Source organism: Cololabis saira, chromosome 12 (assembly GCF_033807715.1).
Source record: "Cololabis saira isolate AMF1-May2022 chromosome 12, fColSai1.1, whole genome shotgun sequence".
NCBI classification, from domain to species: Eukaryota; Metazoa; Chordata; class Actinopteri; order Beloniformes; family Belonidae; genus Cololabis; species Cololabis saira.
Genome location: NC_084598.1, coordinates 2,975,566 through 2,996,894, shown reverse-complemented (window position 1 = coordinate 2,996,894; position 21,329 = coordinate 2,975,566). Strand labels below are relative to the sequence as shown.

Below are 21,329 nucleotides of genomic sequence, written 5' to 3'. Positions count from 1 at the left end.
CAAAGCGCTTTACATAAAACATAAAACTTAATAATAACATACACACACACAGACAGGCGCAAACACACTACGATTCGCACAAGTTTATGGCTGAGCACTGAGGATCAGGTGAGAAAATGTACTACAGGACTGTCTCAGAAAATTAGAATATTGTGATAAGGTTCTTTATTTTCTGTAATGCAAAAATGTTATACATTCTGGATTCATTACAAATCAACTGAAATATTGCAAGCCTTTTATTATTTTAATATTGCTGATCATGGCTTACAGTTTAAGAAAACTCAAATATCCTGTCTCAAAAAATGTGAATATTCTGGGAATCTTAATCTTAAACTGTAAGTGTGGCAGGGCTCTCCACCCGGCCACAGTAAGCCATTGTGGCAGGGTGGAGAGGTTGATTGGGCACAGGTGTGAGTGGCTGCTCCTCCACCCTGCCACAGCCATAATCAGCAATATCAAAATAATAAAAGGCTTGCAATATTTCAGTTGATTTGTAATGAATCCAGAATGTATGACATTTTTGTTTTTTTAATTGCATTACAGAAATAAATAACTTTATCACAATATTCTGATTTTCTGAGACAGTCCTGTAGCTACACATGTAATACTTCAGTTGTGTAGATGCATATGTTGCGATGAGTATCAGAGAAGGTAAAAGGTAGTCCCGAGGGAGAGGAAACAGGCGTTAAGTATTATGTATCTTGCTAAAATGAAGTGATTGTTGGTTCTTTAAAATGCAGTGACACTGTACACCAGGGGTATTCAATTAGATTCGGCCGGGGGCCACATCTGCAAAAGGACTGTATGGAGAGGGCCGCACAATTTGAAAATTTAGGGGTTTTCAAAATGTATTTTGCACTCAAAGACGAAGACTTATGTATATATATATATAATACATTTGTATTATACATTTGAATATATCTAGTTTACATATGAATTATGTATTAATTGTCTCCAGATTTAGTAATTGTGAATGTTAAATATAATATTCAGATAAAGAAATATTATTTTGAATGCAAGTTCATTTTGAAACCATGCATTGTGCAAACTTAATGAAATTGATATTGACCTACTTTTAATAAAACACGCCATAATGAAAAAGCACCACTTTACACCAAGATTTCCTTATTGAATATTATATTAAGCATTGAGCACAAGCATTTTAGTCCATAGTAGCCAGTTTGATGTTATAAATAAGCAACCAAAATATTAACCATAAGCTCCTTTATTAATGACACATCTGTGCATTATATCAGCAAAACAAAACAATCACATGAAATTATAGGAGGCTTAGAAGTTCCATTTGAAATGCAAAGTCCTCACTTATTCAAATGAAAAAAATTCAGGCCAATCCTAGAAGCCTAATGATGTCAATAAGTCCTCTATACAACGGAGGTTAATAATAATGTGACAAACATTAACACTGTGCAACACTGGCAAAAAATCAGAAGTAAAAAACATCTCCAACAGAGATTAACATGTACAAACACTATGCATCGTTAACCGACTAAAAAAAAAAGGCTACCAAGCATCTTAAACTTAAATGCTATATGCATTCTCTGCACACATTACAAATAAAAATCACACCTTGTGTGAACGCATTCCTGGCATGTCTGTCTGCCTGTCTGTCTGTTTCTCAAGGCTGGCAGCGGGCCAACAAAATTATGCGCAGCGCAGCGCAGTTGGCACTCTCTCAAAAACAATTTAAATAAAAAGAAAACAGCTCGAGCTCGGAACTGAAGTTATTTTCTTGGAGGATCTCGTCATATCAGACAGTGAACGTTCTCCACCGCATCGGCCCTTCTCTCTTCTCTCTCCCCGATCTCCTGTGCTGTGCGCCCCGTGACCGTCACATTCGGTGCATAACTATTATTAAATTTTTTTTTTTTTTTTTTTTTTTTCCAACAAACACCCCCTTTTTTGAAATATGACCAGGGGCCACATAAAAGCTCCTGGCGGGCCGCATGTGGCCCGCGGGCCGCCAATTGAATAGCCCTGCTGTACACAATAACTGATGTCCTGAAGAAGAAAACAAGTGCTACAGCTCTTTGGTACGTGGATCCATCTTTCACCGTTACATGTTTTCCCTTTTGTGTCAAACACCATGTTCAGGTTCAGATTTCTGTGCATGCGCGTGTCTTCTTTGTTCCACGGTGTTGCCAGGAAAACTCTCTTTCTAGAACCATAAGACTTGTGAAATAATGTCTTTTGAACAGATGAGACCCAAAGCGTGGTGGAGATGCAGTGATTTGGGCCGGTGTTGGAGGGACGAGGCCCGGGGCCCGTGTTGAAGGGGCCCTTGGGTTTGACCACAATCGCCGTATTCTATAGTCAAATGTGAGATCTGCCCCGATAACTAAATCTCGGCTGAAATGTGGTTCTGCAACAGTGCAAGCTCAGGTTATTCCCCAAACAAATATTCAAATGTAGACAACTACGTATTTACAACCAAATCAAATATTATACAACTGAAAAACAGCCAAGGGTTTGCATTAGTTCTAGTCAACAGGTGTCACTTTTTGTAACAGGTACCGTGGCAGTTATTTATTTAGCAGGCACTTTAATACAAGTTGCTAAAAAAGACAAAGTGCACGCTCGACCTGTGCAGAAGTGAATTTAGAAAAGTGCAGTTAGATGTGTGTTAGTAGGTTAGGGTGTGAGCAGAGCGAGGTGTTCTCAGAGCAGATGCATCTCCGGCAGTGTTGGAGAGTAGAGAGCCACACGCCTGCTCTGTTAGATATCGGTAGCTTGTTCCACCAGCGAGGAACCACAATGAGAGCAGTCTGAGTTGTCTCGTGTGCAGGCGTGGCAGTTCCAGACGGCATTCCACAGAGTAATGATCTGGCAGGAGTAGAAACCTACAGGACCTGCTGGACCCAGACCCAGACGTCACTTCTCCACTAGTACCTACTCAGCCCGACTCCACTCGCCTCAGTTTGGTTCTTCTCCACTAGGGGTCTAACGTGCCGAGTAGATACTTTTTCTGTAACTATTCTGCCGAGGTTCTAATGGTGCTTTTCCACTAGTACCTACTCAGCCCGACTCGCCTCAGTACGGCTCGTCCCACCTCCACCCGCTTTGTCCTCGTTTGTTTCCCCACCCCCAGGGGAGAAGTGGGCAGGTTGGGGTGAAGCTGCTGTGACGTACTCGATTGCGCAAACGCTTTGTTTGGGTCGGCGCTGATGAGAAATCAGATGGAGCCGCGAGCTCCATCTGATTTCTGAGAGCTGAGAGTAAAACAGCCCGTCTACATCCCTTTTTTAATTCTCTCGTCAGTCACCAGGTTTATGAACATCTGCACTTCAGAGTTGGATCACCAAACAGACGTTTGCGCCTTATAATAAAATCGCCGCGAGCCGCGAGTCCCCTCGCTCTGACTCCCGCTTCCTGATTCAAACGTCTGACGGCCCCGCCCCCCGACCAATCAGTGGCCTGTAGTGTGATGACGGCCCCGCCCCCCGACCAATCAGTGGAGCGGAGGGTGGTGACGTCAGAAATAGTTCCGGCTCAGCCCGGTTAGAACCTCGGCAGAAAAGATACAGAAAAAGTATCTGCTTGGCACGGCTCCACCCTCGGCTCGTAGTGGAAAAGAGCAAGACAGGGGCGTGGCGGGTAGAAGCGCTGAGTAGGTACTAGTGGAAAAGGGCCATTACCGTGCCGAGTAGATACTTTTTCTGTAACTATTCCACCGAGGTTCTAAGCTGCTGAGTCGGCTGTATCTGACATCATCACACTACAGGACACCGATTGGTCGGGGGGTTGGCACAATCAAATACGTCACAGCAGCTTCCTCCAAACTCCTACTTCTGACCTGGGTGTTGAAAAGAAACGAGGGCGAGGCAAGTCGAGTCAAGTCGGGCTGAGTAGGTACTAGTGGAAAAGCGCTACTTGTAATTTGTTGCCAAGCATGAGGGACTTGAACTGGAGGGGAGCCAGTGGAGTTCAGCAACACATGGTGTGATGAGAACCTAATTGTGGTTGGTTAAACACCAGACATGCTGCTGCATCCTGGACCGTCCTGAGAGCCTTTCCCCGTGCACACCAGAACCCCTGCAGGAGAGAGAGCAGTCTCGCTGAGAGACGGCCACGGCCTGAACCAACAGTTGCATGGCATAGTGAGACAGGTGGAGCCAGATTGATCTTGTTTTATGATGCAAACTTGCAAGTTCACGATACAGACATACAGATCAACTGGTGATTGATTCAATTCAATTCAATTCAATTTTATTTATATAGTGTCTAATACAACAGAATTTTCTCTAAGATCTTTCCAGAGACCCAGAACATGAACATAAACCCCCGAGCAATTATTACATAAACAATGGCAGGTAAAAACTCCCCTAGTGGGAGAAAAGCCTTAAGCCAAACAGTGGCAAGAAAAACTCTCCATAAGGGGGTAGAAACCTGGACCAGGACCTGGATCATAAGGGGGGTAGAAACCTGGACCAGGACCTGGATCATAAGGGGGGACCTGGACCTGGACCAGGACCTGGATCATAAGAGGGGACCTGGACCTGGACCAGGACCTGGATCATAAGGGGGTAGAAACCTGGACCAGGACCTGGATCTTAAGGGGGTAGAAACCTGGACCAGGACCTGGATCATAAGGGGGTAGAAACCTGGACCAGGACCTGGATCATAAGAGGGGACCTGGACCTGGACCAGGACCTGGATCATAAGGGGGACCCTCCATTGATCATACTACTAGGTCGTCCTCAGACGAGCCGTCCATCGTTGTCTCCAGTCATCCCGATTCTCCATACAACTTTCCAGTTCGCTGGTACTCTGGGCCCCGGCATCCTTCTTGAGTATGTCCACATATGTTGGTGTAGGACGTCCTCTGGACCGGCGCCCGCGTGTTGGCTCCCACAGCACCAGCTTGCTGGCTGACAGTTCTTTGTGTCTTTGGCAGTGCCCTGCAAGTCTCATTCTCCTTATAGTAACCTTTTCGCTTACCCTTTGCATTCCTTCATATAGGACTTGGTTGGTTACATGTGCACTCTTGCTGATGTTTAGCACTGCACGCAACATCCTGGTGTAGCACCCGTCCAGGGATTTCACTAGGGTTGGTTTGAGGGTCCAGCATTCACTGCCATAGAGGAGAACAGACTTTACTGTCGCGAAGAAGAAGCTGAGTCTGATTTGGCGGGGGAGGTTGGAGTTCCATACACTGGTCATCCCGTTCAGGGCCCTCCATGCAAGTGCCTTCCTTACTTTTAGGTCTTGCTCAGTTGAGTTGACCCACGAACCCAGGTATTTGAAGTCATCAACTTCTTTCAGCACAGTGCCTGCTGCTGTAGTCAGAGGTTGATGTTCTGGTGGAATGTTGTAGGTGATGACCTCAGTTTTCTTGGCGTTTAACCTGAGGCCAACCTTGGCACACTCTAGCTCTACCCTGTTTAGTAGTTCTTGTGCCTGTTCCACGTTGTCAGAGAGCAAACTGATGTCATCTGCATAGTCAAGGTCTGTGAGGACCACTGCAGGTTTTCGACTTGACCTCCTTGGTGTTAGCGTGAAGCCAAGTTCCTGCTCTCGCCCACTGATCATGGTCTCATTGATCATTGATCAACAAGCCGTGGAGTGTACTGATTTTCTTCACAGTGCTTCTGCAGTTTGGCTTTGAGTTTATTCTAAAAGTGTAGGAATATCATGAAAAGTGTAATATGCTCTGGACTGTTGTTCATCTGAGTCTGTATTAACCTTATTTAAAGACCTAAATATCTTTCTCATGTTTTGAAACTGGGCAATTGAAATAAGCTGGGGTTTTTTTCTTTTTCCCAGGATTGTATAACATACTTGTACGTGTGTGTGTGTGTGTGCGTGCGTGCGTGCGTGCGTGCGTGCGTGCGTGCGTGCGTGCGTGCGTGCGTGCGTGCGTGCGTGCGTGCGTGCGTGCGTGTGTGTGTGTATATATATAGATATAATATGCATCTTTTCTGTGTGCTCTCCCAGGAGGGGATTATTCCAGGGCTGCAGGGGTCCCTCTTTCTTCCTGCTTGTGCAGATGAGAAGGTAAATGGTTGAAACCTCCTAAAAAGCTCTGTCTTATTGAAGCGTAAGGCACACGGGAGTCTCTGTGGATCTGAGCAGATCAAATACTGGCTCTTTGAAATGTGAGGAGATGGGCTGAATCTGAAGGTTGGTTAGAAGAGTTCTTCGGTTCACTGAAGGCACCGTAGCACGTAGCACTGAAGTAACAAAGCAAGGGCTTGTGAATGCTTTTTGATTTTGCACCTTTCATATCCGTGCCATTCTTCGGCCCTTCCATGCTCTTGAGTCATTGCACGTAGCGGTGTGTACAGCTGGATAACAGCTCACCGATCTCTTCATAGAAAGAGGTTTTCTTGCCCCTCACGCGTCACACTGCTGACGCATCAGAGGATGAAAGCATTTATTTTCTCTATCTTGTCAAGGAAGAAAGGATAGGGCAGAGAATAGAAGCGGCGTATGGGAGTTAATCTCAGGGGTGAGGGGTTGGGAGGGAGTCAGTGCTCTTGAGGATTATCCCTTGCTTTTCCTCCCTCTCCTCCACATGGCCGGAGCTCATCATTTCAGTTTGTATCATGACCGTATTCAGATAAGAGCAGGGTGCAGATGTAAAGGATATGAGAGTCCTGTTGGAGTGGATCCCCAATGCAACACCACATGGACGTTTATCAGCAGAAGTGATCACACATGACCGATAAAATGGCTCACTGCTCGGTGTCTCTGGCATTCGATGCAACATAGAAGACTAGTCCAGTCTCTCTTCCAGTCGATACGCCACCACGATGCTGCAGATCAGAGCAGGAGTGAGCCTGTGTGGCCTGGGGACTGCTGAGAGCTGAGAGCAAGGCAGAAATACAGTCACTCAGGTGACGTTTCATGGAAAGAGTATTAGGGCCATGCAGGAGAAAAAATATTTGAGAGGGGAAGATTTTTTTTTATTGTGCACTTCGAGAAAAAAGTCGAAATGTCGAGATTAATGTTGAAATACAATTCCACCTCTTCCAAGCTTGTGTGATGAATCCTTCGGAACAGATGCAGTTTTCGGCACAGTCTCTTCAAAGTCCTAATACTGATAACTACACCGTCTTTATGAGCTAAAAGAGAAAGAATTTCTTTCTTACTGAAGCCGATTCTGCAGTACAGTTTCACCAGTTCATCTATAGGCCAAGAGGCATTTTGTAAAGACATGCCAGTTTGTTAGTCTCAGAAGGTCGACTTTTTTCTCAACATTTCGACTTTTTTCTCTAAATTGTACTTCAACATTAATCTTGACATTTCGACTTTTTTCTCGACATTTCAACTTTTTTTTTTTGACATTTCAACTTTTTTCTCAACATTTCGACTTTTTTCTTAACATTTCAACTTTTTTCTCTAAATTGTACTTCAACATTAATCTCGACATTTCGACTTTTTTCTCAACATTTCGACTTTTTTCTTAACATTTCGACTTTTTTCTCTAAATTGTACTTCAACATTAATCTCGACATTTCCACTTTTTTCCCGACATTTCCACTTTTTTTCGAAGTGCATAATGAAAAAAAAAATCTTCCTCCTCTAAAATATTATTTTTATTTTCTCCTGCCTGGCCCTGATACTCTTCCGTAAAAAATATATAAAACTTGCATGTTTCATTGCAAAAGGCCAACTTTGAGCAAATGTGCTGGGACTTTTTTCTTCCTCCTGAGCTAAGGGGGGGGTGTTACAGGAATGTCCTCACCTGTCTCGTCTGAGCTTGTAGTCACACCCAGTACAAGTAAGTCAACAAGAGCTCTCATTTAGAGTGAGTGCAAGTGAGTGGAAAGTTCAGTACAGTTCGGCAAAAAGACAGCTCATGCAAAGTTGAACTATGGACAAAAGTTTGAATTTGAGGCAGTGGTGGAGCGTGGGTACAGAGGGGGCGGAGCATTCTCCATGGGCCCTTATGATAGTCATTTTAATACACACACACACACACACACACACACACACACACACACACACACACACACACACACAGGCCTGACAGCTGTCAATCACACAGCGCTGAAAACTCAGATAGTCACGGACTGACTCAGTTCCATCTTTGATACAGCTTAAATACAAAAAAAAACATAACTGGTCTAGAATTACACAATGTATGTATTGATAGATATAGACACAGCGGTCTATAACATCATTTCTGAGCTCTAGAACAGAGAATAGACTTGGCGGTCTAGTTCTATAACAGAATAGACTCTAGTCTAGTTGACAACAACACAAAGCTCATTCAAATAGGCAGGTGGTCAAGGCTACACAACATTCTGATAAAGACATTATTGAATACACTGACTCACCAATGGTAGTTGACTCTTCCATAACCCAAAATAATCCAGGTAACGTGGAAAACAGGGTAACATTCCGTACTCTACGCCGTATGCTCTGCGTCGATTTAACGCAGAACCATAAATCAGGCTTTACAGCCAATCAGCGTTGGCTCACAGCCCCGATGCGTTCAGGACAGTTGTAAAGTAACAATTAGCCTACACTGGCCGCACAATGCACATTTTATCGTTATTATAGCCTACAAATTACGATTATATATGAACATATCACACAAAACGGGGCCCTATCATTGGGCCCTATGAGCTTGTGGCCCCGTGGCCACCGCCCCCATGTCCCCTCTGGCTCCGCTACTGATTTGAGGGTAGGAAGCCGGAGGGATGTGGGAATCCAGTGGGAGTGGGGCTGCCTGCTCCCAGCTCGTCTCCCAGCTCGTCTCCCTGTCAGTGTGGTGGGGGTTCATGACAGGTTTAGATGTGTCCCACAGGGATGTGGCTTCCTCCTCACTTTTAATCACCCTGCTGCTTGTGGACCTGGGAAGTGTCGGGGTCACGTGCTGCTTTGTGGTTTTCTTCTACATAACGCAGTGGATGAAGTGGGTCGGGCAAATGAGAGGAAGAAGAGGAGAGGAGAGGCGGAAGGACCGGAGAAACTGATATTTATTCAGATCAGGTTCGAGCCAGTCTGGATGACAAATTCTACATTTGCTGTTTTCTCCGAGGAAGAATTCAACATTTTTCTTAACTCTTTTGCTGTCTTTGGGTCAAGGGAGGGTGAAGGGAGAAAAGAAGGAATGAAGGAAGGGAGAAAAGATGGAAGGAAGGAAAGAAGGAAGTGAGGAAGAAAGGAGAAAAGAAGGAAAGAAGGAAGGAGGTAGGAAAGGGAGTAAGGAAGGGAGAAAAGATGGAAGGAAGGGAGAAAGGAGAAAAGAAGGAAAGAAGGAAGGAAGTAGGAAAAGGAGTTAGGAAGGGAGAAAAGATGGAAGGAAGGGAGAAAGGAAGGAAAGAAGGGAGAAAAGGAAAGAAGGGAGGGAAGAAGGAAGGAATGGAGAAAATAAGGAAAGAAGGAAGGAAAAGCAAAGAAGGTAATAAAGGAACGAATGACGGAAGAGAGGTAGGAAGAAAAAGGAGTAAAGGAGGGTAAAAAAGGAGGAAAAGAGGAAAGGAAGAAGGAAGGAGAGAGCATGGCAGGAGGAAAGAAGAACAGAAGAGTTGGGTCATTTTGACCCGAAGACAGTACAAGGGTTAAACTGATGCTGCTCTGATGTGCAGTTTTTCATTTCAGGTAGTCTGGCTCCAGAACTTCTATAACTTAACATGCTGCATTGTAAGCAGCAGCATGTAATCCCCCAAAATAAACACTTCTTTTTGTTTGTTTTGTTGCTCCTGTTTTCAGCTGTCCTTTAGCAAGTTAGTTACGTGTGAAACAGATCTCTTGATCCACATAGGAATTTGAATCTAATGTTCAAAATGTCACAGCAATGTCTAACAAGAAGTTCTCTTTGCTTTGCACGATCTGCACAAGTCGACAGATTGCTTCATCTAAAATGGCCCAGATATTTTCTTGTTGAGCTTGAATCCCAAGATAATTTGATATATGTCATGCTCAGATTAGGAGCAAGGGGATAACTGAAAATCCATGAGCCTGCGCTTGCTTGCTGCCAGAGTGTTTGTTGTTTGCAAGTGGACAAAAACATTCCTGTAGAGGCTTGGGATTGGGGACGGAGCAGCCGGCAACACGCGGGGCTGCCGGACCACAGACGTCACCTATCTGACGCAGGTTTAAATGTTGCCTAAGGCAAACAGAGGTGGATCTGACAGCTCTGTTGGATGCCTTCTTTGGTATTTTTCACAGAAGAGTACCATTGAATAGGAAAGTGGACTCACACTTTCATGAAAGGGATCAAGGCTTACAGCTCTGATCCTATTATGGACTCCAAGCCCGTGCTTGCTCCTCGGTGGCCCGCCGGCTACGGGAGGAAACATCACGCTTTCTTGCTTGTTTCTTCTTTCTTGACCTGGCGTAGCAGAAAACATTGTTCCACCTACAGGACTGTCTCAGAAAATGAGAATATTGTGATAAAGTCCTTTATTTTCTGTAATGCAAAAATGACATATATTCTGGATTCATTACAAATCAACTGAAATATTGCAAGCCTTGTGTGGCAGGGCGAGTGCCACGGGGCCCGACCGAAGGATGGAGAGACACGGAGTTTAGTGCAGAATCCCTTTATTTGCCACAAATCACCGCCAACGTGTGCACAAGCATACCCGCAGCTCCTCCGCCCCCTCCCTGCTGTCCAGCTCCGCCTTATAAGGCAGGGTGGAGAGAACCAGCCACTCAGGCGGATGGGACACAGGTGCGTGTCCCATCAACCTCTCCACCCTGCCACACACCCCCAACGCCAACCTCGAGCCGGGGTCCGTCCGGCCGAGCCTACTGCAATGACCTTTGGTCCATCAAATCCATGGAATTGAACTTTTTGAGATATTCCAGGATTTTCAAGGCCCATTGGAATATAACGGGGAAATGGTCAAATCCTTGAGAACCTTGCACCTCTTTCAGATGTTAACGACTTCCGCATACTCTGAAGCTTGAGTTATGGTTCTGCGTCAAAACGACGCAGTGCCTACGGCGTGTGGTTTGCGTCAAAAATTGTAACTACGCGTCGAGGCGACAAACCAAACGCAGACGAGAGGGCTGTGATTGGTTCACTTGGAAGCAACGCATTTCCGGTTTCCGGTTTGAAGCAGTCGTGAACTTTTCAGCCAGTGTTTGTGTGATTTTTTTGTTCTGGTTTTTTGCACAATAGTTGTCCTTATCTCTTTGATTCACTGTGACCGGAAAAAGTCGGATAAACCATTCGGGAAAAGATCGTTAGCGGTCGCGGGGGGTACTGCACCGCGGAGAAATGGAGTGACGGAGAAGTCCGAAGGGTTCACGACGGCTCACGGTGACGGCGTGTGCTCTGCGTTGGTTTGACGCAGAACCATAATTCAGGCTTAAGCTGGAGACACCATTCAAACTTAAAACTACTCACAAAACTTCAAAGTCTTACCAATTGTTTCAGCATTCTAAAATGTTATATGGGTTTTGAAATACTGTATTAGGTTTTAGCTGTAGCTGCAGCTGTAGCTTTTAAAAAAGAGGAGTATTGAGCTCTCAAAGACATCCTTAATAAACATCCTTAAAAAATCTTGTTTTTGCCGCCCCCCTTTCGTTACGTCCTCTGACAACCCCATTCCTTCACAACCTCAACCAACGGTGCCTTTTCCTTCATCAGATAGGCATGCAGTGCTATCTGAGGTGTGAGTGTGTGTGTGTGTGTGTGTGTGTGTGTGTGTGTGTGTGTGTGTGTGTGTGTGTGTGTGTGTGTGTGTGTGTGTGTGTGTGTGTGTGTGTGTGTGCATGTACAAGTATGCTACAACTGTGTAGGCTGTTGGCTTGTGGAATGCTTGGAATCACCTCCATGGCAACAGCTGGGCTGCGTGTGTGTGTGTGTGTGTGTGTGTGTGTGTGTGTGTGTGTGTGTGTGTGTGTGTGTGTGTGTGTGTGTGTGTGTGTGTGTGTGTGTGTGTGTGTGTGTGTGTGTGTGTGTGTAGCAGGGCAGGGAGGGCTTGTACACACCGGTGCAGTACTCGGCACCGAGCTGCCACCCGGGCGGGTGTTTACCTTCCTTCTCCTGCATCCCCCCCCGGCTCTTTCTGCTCTCTCAGCTCTGCTGCCGTATCTCTGCTCTTTTTAATACCTACACTAGTGCGTAAGCGAGCAAGCGAGGGACATGTGCGCAGACATAAACTAGTACGTAAGCGAGGGACATGTGCGCAGACATAAACGGGCCTGTGACACATGTGCGGCGGTTGTACCGCTGAGCAAACACACCCCAACCGCCATTTCCTTTATTGGTGTTTGTTGAAGAGCAGCAGATGACGCTCAGCTGTCCTGGTGTTTGCTCAGGAACCGGAAGCAGACGCCAGGACATTATACACGGAAACTGGTTTAAGGGATAGTTTCTCTTCTTTTTTTCCTTTGTTTTAAACTCCAGCAGTTGGGTTTGGCGGGAGCGGCAGCTGCGGCTCAACCCGTCCGTCCTGCCTGGTCGCTGCAGCATGTTGTGTGCAGGCCGCGGATGACATGCCGTCACTGCATTTAGGGAATACGATTAGGAAATAGATGTTGATAATCTGGACAGAACAAGCAGGGCTGGATTATGGTACAATTGGTGACTAGTGACGCAGGAGCCAAAGCCCCAACACTCCACTGGTAGAGTCAGGGTGGGAGGAGACGACATCCACCCGTAGTCACATGCACTCGTTTACACAGGCACGTAACCACACCCCTCAAATCCTCTTCAGCTGTTCCATTTAAACTCAAATACAAGAAAAACTATCTAAAAAGTGCCTCAAAAACAATGAAATTGTAATTTATATAAAGTACATGATTTGGTTTTCAGGCAGCATGGTGGCTTAGTGGTTCAATTCAATTCAATTCAATTCAATTCAATTCAATTTTATTTATATAGCGTCTAATACAACAAAAGTTGTCTCCAGACGCTTTCCAGAGAACATAAACCCCGAGCAATTATGACATAAACAATGGCAGGTAAAAACTTCCCTAGTGGGAGAAAAACCTTAAGCCAAACCGTGGCAAGAAACATCAGCAGCACACAGTCTTGACGGACAAACCTCTCCCCCGCCTGACCGGGCCGTTACCCTGCCCCTCTCACTCCCACGCTGCAGGTTCCGGTGTTGTGCATTCAGAGATGCTCTTCACCTTTGGGGGGGGGGGCTGCGTGATGTCATCGTGTTATAATTAACCCGTTATATCTTCCAAACCAAAGCAGCACAAACAATTTTTTTCTCTGCACAAACCAGCACTAACACAGCACAAACAAACTAGACCATTTTGCTTAATTTTGGACAAAGTCGGGGGGGATGCGTGAACTTAGAATGACCTTTGAAATATAACGTGATATCTTAAAGCAGCACAAACGAAATTTCTTTCTGCACAAACCAGCACTAACGCAGCACAAACGATTGAGAATATTTTCATTGAGTTTTGCGTGGGGTGGGGGGCAGATTCACGCAGGTCAGTTGGACAGGCTGCAGTTGTCTAGTCACACACTTGAGTTCATGTTCTCTGCACATGTCAACAGGGAGCACATGCACACACTAACCCTAAATGCCTCATGTCTGGTTATGCAAATTGAAATCAAAAACAGGATGATATCTTGCTGCAGTCGGGCAGCTGCCGTTCCCTCGGCTGTCCTGGGAGATCTTGTGGAGGAGGACTGCGCTGAGTAAATGTCAATCCGTCTCTAATACAATGTGGCCTTTGTCCGCTGGAATGGCTGCACTCGAATTGCTTTGAACCACAGTTCATTTCAAATTGACCTCTGACACTTTTTTTCTTTTTCTTTACGCTTTATCTGCAAAGTACGGTGGCCGAGACCCGCCATTGCTGAAAATAAAAGTAACGCTGCAAACAGAAACAAACGCCACTGCAAATAAAATGAACGCTGCAAACAAAAAGAAACGCCGCTGCAAATAAAAGAAACACTGCAAATATAAATAAACCCCGCTGCAAATAAAATAAAAAAACAAGACAAATAAAAAAACCACAACGCAAGTGAATTAGCGGGGACTATTTTTGCTGATGCATCGGTGTTGCACATTAAAAATGACACGTAGCGACGTTGAACACTAACCTTTTCACTTATTTTCTCGTTCGTTGTTCTTCTTATTCCTCGCTCTTCTTATTTCTTCCTTTTCACTTACGTCCTCTTCGTCTTCTTATTCTCCTCTTGCGTAAAAAACACTGGTGCATCAGCAAAAATAGTCCCGGCTAATTCACTTCCGTTGTGGCTTTTTGAATTGCGTCGTTTTTTTTATTTGCAGCGGCGTTTATTTTATTTGCAGCGTTTCTTTTATTTGCAGCAGCGTTTGTTTTTATTTGCAGAGTTTATTTTATTTGCAAAGCGTTTATTTTATTTGCAGCTGCGTTTATTTTATTTGCAGCGGCGTTTGTTTTTATTTGCAGCGTTTATTTTATTTGCAAAGCGTTTCTTTTATTTGCTGCGGCGTTTCTTTTTATTTGCAGCATTTCTTTTATTTTCAGCAATGGCGGGTCTCGGCCACCGTAGCAAAGGTACTGGGGATGCACCAATCCTACTTTTTCAGTCTGGAGACTGAGCTTTTACGTGTGGAAGAGAGGCAGGAATGACCCTGGACTTGAACATGACTTTGATAATGTTCAAAGACTAAATGTAAAACATTATCATTTATAAATGTAGTAAAAAGTGCTCTATAATTACACAGGACACTATAATTGTCTGTTGTTGGCTGAACTACATTGTGTTTAGTTTTTATTTTGACTTAAATGAAGCTCAGATTACATTTTATGGCAATTCAATGCAGAAAGGCCGTTATGTCCAAACGTTTTTGCCACTGCAGCCACAATCAGCACGGCTGCAATGTGACGCAGAGAATTACCCCCCGCACCGAGCTGCCGTGGATGTATCGGCCTCATGGATCAGCCCCGTTATCCCAGACCCAATCCAACTATTTACACATTATTTGGCACAATATCCACTAATTAATCCACTAACTACTAATTCCAGTGCACTGGTGGATCCCTCAGGCATTAGGCAACGAACAGACACAAGAGCGGTGACAGTGGTGGATTTTAGCATGAAATAACTAAAATGATCGTGTTTATAATGACTCAGATTTAAACTACTTACTGTAAATTTGAGTCTGTTATAATCATCAACAATAAGTCATTTCACAAATGTCTGAATGGTTCACTCGGTGACATGTGGTTATTAGGGCCCAAGCACTTACAGTGCGAGGGCCCTATTGTATCTGTAGGAATTTCTTTTTTTTCCTCGTTTTGATTTTCCTTCTTCCGACGAAAGGAGGGCCTTTTTGCCCCCCTCAATTTGCTCCAAAAGTCACCAGATTTTTCACCAAGTCAGGCCTGGCGAAAAACTTTATATTTAATGGTTTGCATTAATGGCCTAATGGCTCAACAGCGCCCCCTAGAAAACTTTGTGCCTCAAGCCCCACAATACGGTTTGACGTACATGCACGAAAATCGGTACACACCTGTATCATGTCACAACTTAAAGAAAAGTCTCTTGGCGCCATGGCCGAAACCCAACAGGAAGTTGGTCTTTTTGAATTAATCGTGTGATTTTGGTGCAATTTATACCATTTCTTCAGCAGTTAGTACGGCCCCAACCGTAACGTGCACCCAGGTGTGTTATACATCAAAACGTGCGTCTCCATCCTGCGACAACACGCATTACTTTTCTCAGTCAAAAGCGTTACCGTGGCGACGCTAGACGCCAAAAAGGCCGCCCCCCCTTCATCTGATTGGTCGATATCTGATAGTTCCTACTTTCTGCCATAACTTGAATGGTTTGACATAGAGAGTCGTGGCTGGTTTCATCCCTTAAATGTCCAGGCCTGAAGAATCTACATACAAGCTTCCACTGCAGCCTGAACGTACACAAGGGTGGGGGGCCAGTTCATCGCTGCTTGCAGCTTTAATTATTATTATTATTATTATTATTATTATTACTTTTAGCTTTTATACTGTATTTCAGATACATCTCAACTTTTACTAAGGTCAAATATTTCACTTTACATTTGGCACATGACAACACAAAATGTTTTACTAGATAAATAAATAAATAAATAAATAAAATAATAAATAATACATATTTTGGTTATTAAGATATTACATGCATGATTTATTTCTGTAGTGACAGAAGAATATACATATAAGACATTAGACCTTACGTTTTCTGCCGTCATTACAATCGCACACAAGCCCTAACTTAAGTGTTTCTGTGGCAGCGTGTCACCATCCTCTGTATCCATTTTAATTTGTTTTGACTTCATAAACATCTCATCTGACAAAAAAAAAATGCTGATTTCCTTAGAGAGGTGAGGTTAAAGGACCAGTGTCAGGATCTTGTTCACGTGTGAAACCGGTAATGGTTAATCACACCGTATCCCCGATGTTTCAATGAGGATAACATTTCTGTCATTTGATTTTCTTTTCACGTGAAATTAAAAAGACAACACAACTGGGATGGGCAGCATCCTGTGGAGGGGAGAAATCACCCCAGCAGCAATATTAAGACTGTTTCTATTTACCAAAAGCTCAGGGGACTTGAAGGATTTGGAATTCATTGCCAGATCTAATGCATAATGAAGTAACCCCCCACCACCATCAAGCCACATCCCTCTGCCTCGCCAGGGGGATTTTATGCAGCTTTGCCTCTCAGACACGATGTGCTTATTACAGTAAGTCAGCCCTATTAGAACAGAATCATTCTCATTAACCACTGCAGACAATAAGAGTTCTCCAAACCACTCTGCTTCTAACACAAAAGTGGGCTGGATATTTTTCATGAACAGTGGCTTTTCCTTGTCCGTTCCCCTTACAGAGAAATGATCAAACTGATTCTTCAGCAAAACCTGACCTGGTGTCATGACTTCCTTCATTTCCATATTTTCTCCTGGCTCTTGGGGCTACAGCACACTAGGATCTATTAGCTCACAAGACACAGGCCGCTTCTTTGTCCTGTTCGTGCTGTCAGCCAACAAAAGACAGCTTTGTTGGAAATTGACTGTACAGAAAGACCCAAGACTCTTAATTCTCTGCCTGTGTTGAGTTGATTTGGCCCACTTGTGTGACCCTCAAGATCTGTCCCACATTGAAGCCTGCGAGAAGTCAGAATGGCTCTTTTGATTCATATCTCTCATCAGATTTTGGGTTCCTTTGCACCGCTGCTGTTAAATCCTAAAAGCATATTTGCTATGTTGGCTTAATTCACTTTTTTGGGTCCACATAATGCGTTATTTAAGCACCATCTAAGGATGGTTAATGCACCGTCCTGTGAGTGAAAGCTTTGTCTGTGCAGTATGGTGGTACTCAACAGCGCCCCCTAGAAAACTTTGTGTCTCAAGCCCCACAATACGGTTTGACGTACATGCACAAAAATCGCTACACACCTGTATCATGTCGTAACTTAAAGAAAAGTCACTTGGCGCCATGGCCAAAACCCAACATGATTGTGTTCGAATCATCCCGTTGCTGCTTCCACCTGCCTGCTGTGTGCTGCTGACGTCCCCGACCCCCCAGTCTGGTCTTCCGCAGGAGGGTCCCCCCTTATGATCCAGGTCCTGGTCCAGGTTTCTTCCCTCCTAAAGGGGAGTTTTTCTTGCCACTGTTTGGCTTAAGGCTTTTCTCCCACTAGGGGAGTTTTTACCTGCCATTGTTTATGTAATAACTGCTCGGGGGTTCATGTTCTGGTCTCTGGAAAGCGTCTGTTGTATTAGACCAGGGGTCACCAATCCTGGTCCTCGAGGGCCGGTGTCCTGCATGTTTTAGAGTTTTTTCTGCTTTAACACACCTGATTCTAATTAATCATCGTCATCAGCTTGTCATCTAGGTCTGCACAATTCTCTTAATGACACAGTCACTTTTATCACGGTGCAATGAAGCAGCGAAACATGTAAAACATGCAGGACACCGGCCCAGAGGACCAGGATTGGTGACCCCTGTATTAGACGCTATACAAATAAAATTGAATTGAAAAAAAATGGAATTGGTGGCTTTTACAAGTCTGACAGCTGGAGATGAGAGTTAATGTCTTTTCTGTACTTGCAACAGCGTATTTCCCCTGCAGCCAGGCTGCTCAGGGAGAACACCGACAGCTCACTGGGCCACCCGGCAGCTGTAGGTCTGTGCTCCTGTTACTGTGTGTGTTAACCTCCGTGCATCTTTTCAGAGCCCTGTTTTCTGGCAGACATGCCCCTGTGGATGGAGGGCATATTCAGCTCCATTGTTAGCAACCAAAATCAGTCTCAATATTACAATGCTCAAGTGCTGTTATTTCAGTTTCTGTTCTTCCTTAGACAGTTTTTGGAGACTGTGTGGAGGTGCCTCTGTAGAGGAGTGTGTTTACTGTAAGTCCTGTTGTAGAACAGCTCCCCGTCTGGCAGACTGCTGCTCTGCTGAGAGGGCAGGACTGACACCAGGAAGAATCAACATGACTGACAGTAGCCAGCGACCACTTCATCACTCTTCCCTTTGTCAGCTTTGTCAGCCATGTCCTTTTTTTAGCCAGATATTTTCCACCATATGTCATAGGGCCATTGTTCTGACTGAGGTGACACTCGCCAGGCTGGCTACTGTCTTCTTAATAATAATAATAATAATAATAATAATAATAATAATAATAATAATAATAATAATAATAATAATAATAATAATAATAATACATTTTAGTTGTAAAGCACTTTTCATAAAATAATCTCAAAGTGCTACAGAAACCAGCAAACAAAATAAACAAAAAGGAACAAAATCAAGACACGTAAAAAACCAGAAGTAAAAGCATAAAAGCACAGAGACAATAAAGTTGATATTCAGAGGTGGGTAAAGTAGCCAAAGATTGTACTCAAGTAAAAGTACTGTTACTTCAGAATAATATGGCTCAAGTAGAAGTAAAAAGTAGTCATCCACTCAACTTACTCAAGTAAATGTAACAGAGTAAATGTAACTCATTACTACCCACCTCTGTTGATATTAGAGCGCTTGCTTGTGAATCCTTGAGAGCCCGGCGCGGCGCTTAACGCTTAACGTTGGCCACATGCACTTTCATCCTCCGCTGCTTATCAAAAGGATTCCCCAGCTTGCAGTTAATGTAAATTAGCATTTTCTAGTCCACCCCCTGTGGATGTATCTATCCAACGACACCAGCAGCTTGACTCCCTACATGATTCTGGGCTTAGGGTAATGATTTGACAGCACGCAGCAGTGATTAAAGCATCACACATGGCGGGACGCGACCAGCACTCTCACACTTCTTGTGGGGGACTTTTTATAGATTCATGTCTGGGACCACTTTGTCCCAAAGAAAAGCAGGAAGCTCTTCTGATAATCTCATGTTTACGAACACCCCAGAACCAGAAAGATGATATTGTGAGTGATGATGAGGAAGAATGTGACAAGTTAGTGAAAATGGGAAAGCATTTGGCAAGAAAAGGGGGTTTTCTTTGATTGTTTAGTTTCTTCCCCATCTGGGGTTGGTGGATCACAGGTGGTGGAAGAGATTAGCTTGAAACAACCATGTTCCACTCACAGCCTGTTCAAATCATTAAATAGATGTGTTATTTCATTATTTTAGTTTCTTAAGCGTTAAGATGTTGTAGGAAAAAAAAGCCCATCACATTTATTAGAGCCCTGAAAGTCAAGTTTAAGCTTAAGTTCACCTGTATTGCCAATCTAGTGGTCTGCATGCCCAGTTCCAATAAAACAAATCTTTCATAATACTGCCCGATGTATCAGTCAGTTAAAGGAGTCGGAGCATCCAATCAAATGTGAAGCATCATCATCATCCTTGGACTGTCGTCCAGATCCTAGATGTCACTTCTTTCCATGGGTCCTGTCGGCCATTGCTGCTCCCAGTTCTTGGAGTGTAAGTCCTGTGTCCCTGGAGATTGTGTCAGGGTAAGTATGAGGCCTGGTTCCTCTGGATGCCTGGGGTTGCCGCCATAGCAGGATGTCGGATATTACTTGATCCGTAGCACGGTAGCAATGACCTGCAAAGATTGCTCTACGGAGTCTTACAGTTCTTGTTATTGGTAGTAGTTCTCCATAGATCTGCTCCCTGGTTGGATGAGTTTACCAGTTCACCATAGATCTGCTCCTTGGTTGGATGAGTTTACCAGTTCACCATAGATCTGCTCCTTGGTTGGATGAGCTTACCAGTTCAACACAGACCTGCTCCTTGGTTGGAGAAGTTTTCCAGGAGATGTTTCTGACACACATGAGGAGTCTGGTGTATGTGCCGTTGAGCTCTTGTAGTTCCTTCTTCATAGTCCAAGTCTCAGCACCAGATAATAGGATGCTTTCAACACTGTGCCTGAAGAAAGAAACCTTGATGGAGGTTGGAGTTCCCGACTGCCAGACTCTGAGGAGTTTGTTACAAGCGTTCCAGGCTTGTCCCTTTCTGGCAAGAAAGTCTTTTCTGCTGTCAGCCACATATGAACACAGATATTTAAAATCCTTGACTTCTTTGATGTGTATATTTCTTGATATTTCTCGCTTTGACGACCAGATCTTCTTCCAACCATGAGTCCGTTGTCTGATGTTGGAGCATAGTACCGTTAGGTTCCCCCTTAGTGGCACATTTGAGACAAAAATCTAGCTGAACGTGTGTGTGTGAGAAATGTGTGTACTGGCGTGTGTGTTGGGCATGGCCTGCTGGTGGCGGTGGTGGTGTTGCAGCCGGAGCAGCAGCTACTCCCTGGGCGGGGGGGTCTACATGTGCTCCCCAGTACTCAGCTGTGGCAGGTCTTTGCTTTATGTATCTAGTTTTGTGATAATCAGGAGATTTTAGTTCCACAGAATGGATTCTAAGAAAATGACATAAGCAAAGGCTGCGTCCGAAATCGCATACTTCCACCCTAATGAGTGTGCAAGATTTTTTAGTGCGTCCGAAACATTAGAACGTACTCAATAGTATGTACTATCCATACTCAATAGTATGTACTATCCATACTCAATAGTAGATCTATCCATACTCAATAGTATGTACTATCCATACTCATTCTGGAGAAATGTATTAGTGTGGATTGATGGACACTAGCTGAGCAGAAACTTCCCACAATGCAATGCAGCAGTGTTTGGTTGCTAAGTGATACGTATATGTCATAAGTATAATATTAAGTATAATAATCTTATTATATAATATTATAATATTCGTATATAATAATAATATATAATGTCATCTTTTTTCGGCCAGGATAAACAGGAAATAGCGGAGCGGAGCTGCTACTGCTGCTGTGACATGTCACTTCCTCCCAACGGCAGGAAGTGACATGTGCGCTCTTAATAGTACGTCAGAATTAATGCACACTACTGATATTTACTCAAAAGTGTGCCGAATTTAAGTATACTTTTTAGTATATACTGTTTAATATATTTGCAGCTAGGCGGCCGGGCTACTATATCAACAATTTACC

The 21,329-nt window shown here is 44.2% G+C and overlaps 1 protein-coding gene across 5 annotated transcripts in view; it reads left to right on the top strand.

Annotated features, from left to right (window-relative positions):
- The window catches only part of src (v-src avian sarcoma (Schmidt-Ruppin A-2) viral oncogene homolog), a 52,382-nt gene that overhangs the window by 13,088 nt on the left and 17,965 nt on the right, over positions 1 to 21,329 (top strand). Inside the window, exon 2 of one of the 5 annotated variants that reach the window (XM_061735180.1) lies at positions 5,953 to 6,012. The exons of the other annotated variants lie outside the window; for them this stretch is intronic. The gene's annotated coding sequence lies outside the window, so the exon portion shown is untranslated. The remainder of the gene's footprint in view (positions 1 to 5,952; positions 6,013 to 21,329) is intronic. 5 annotated transcript variants of the gene reach the window in all.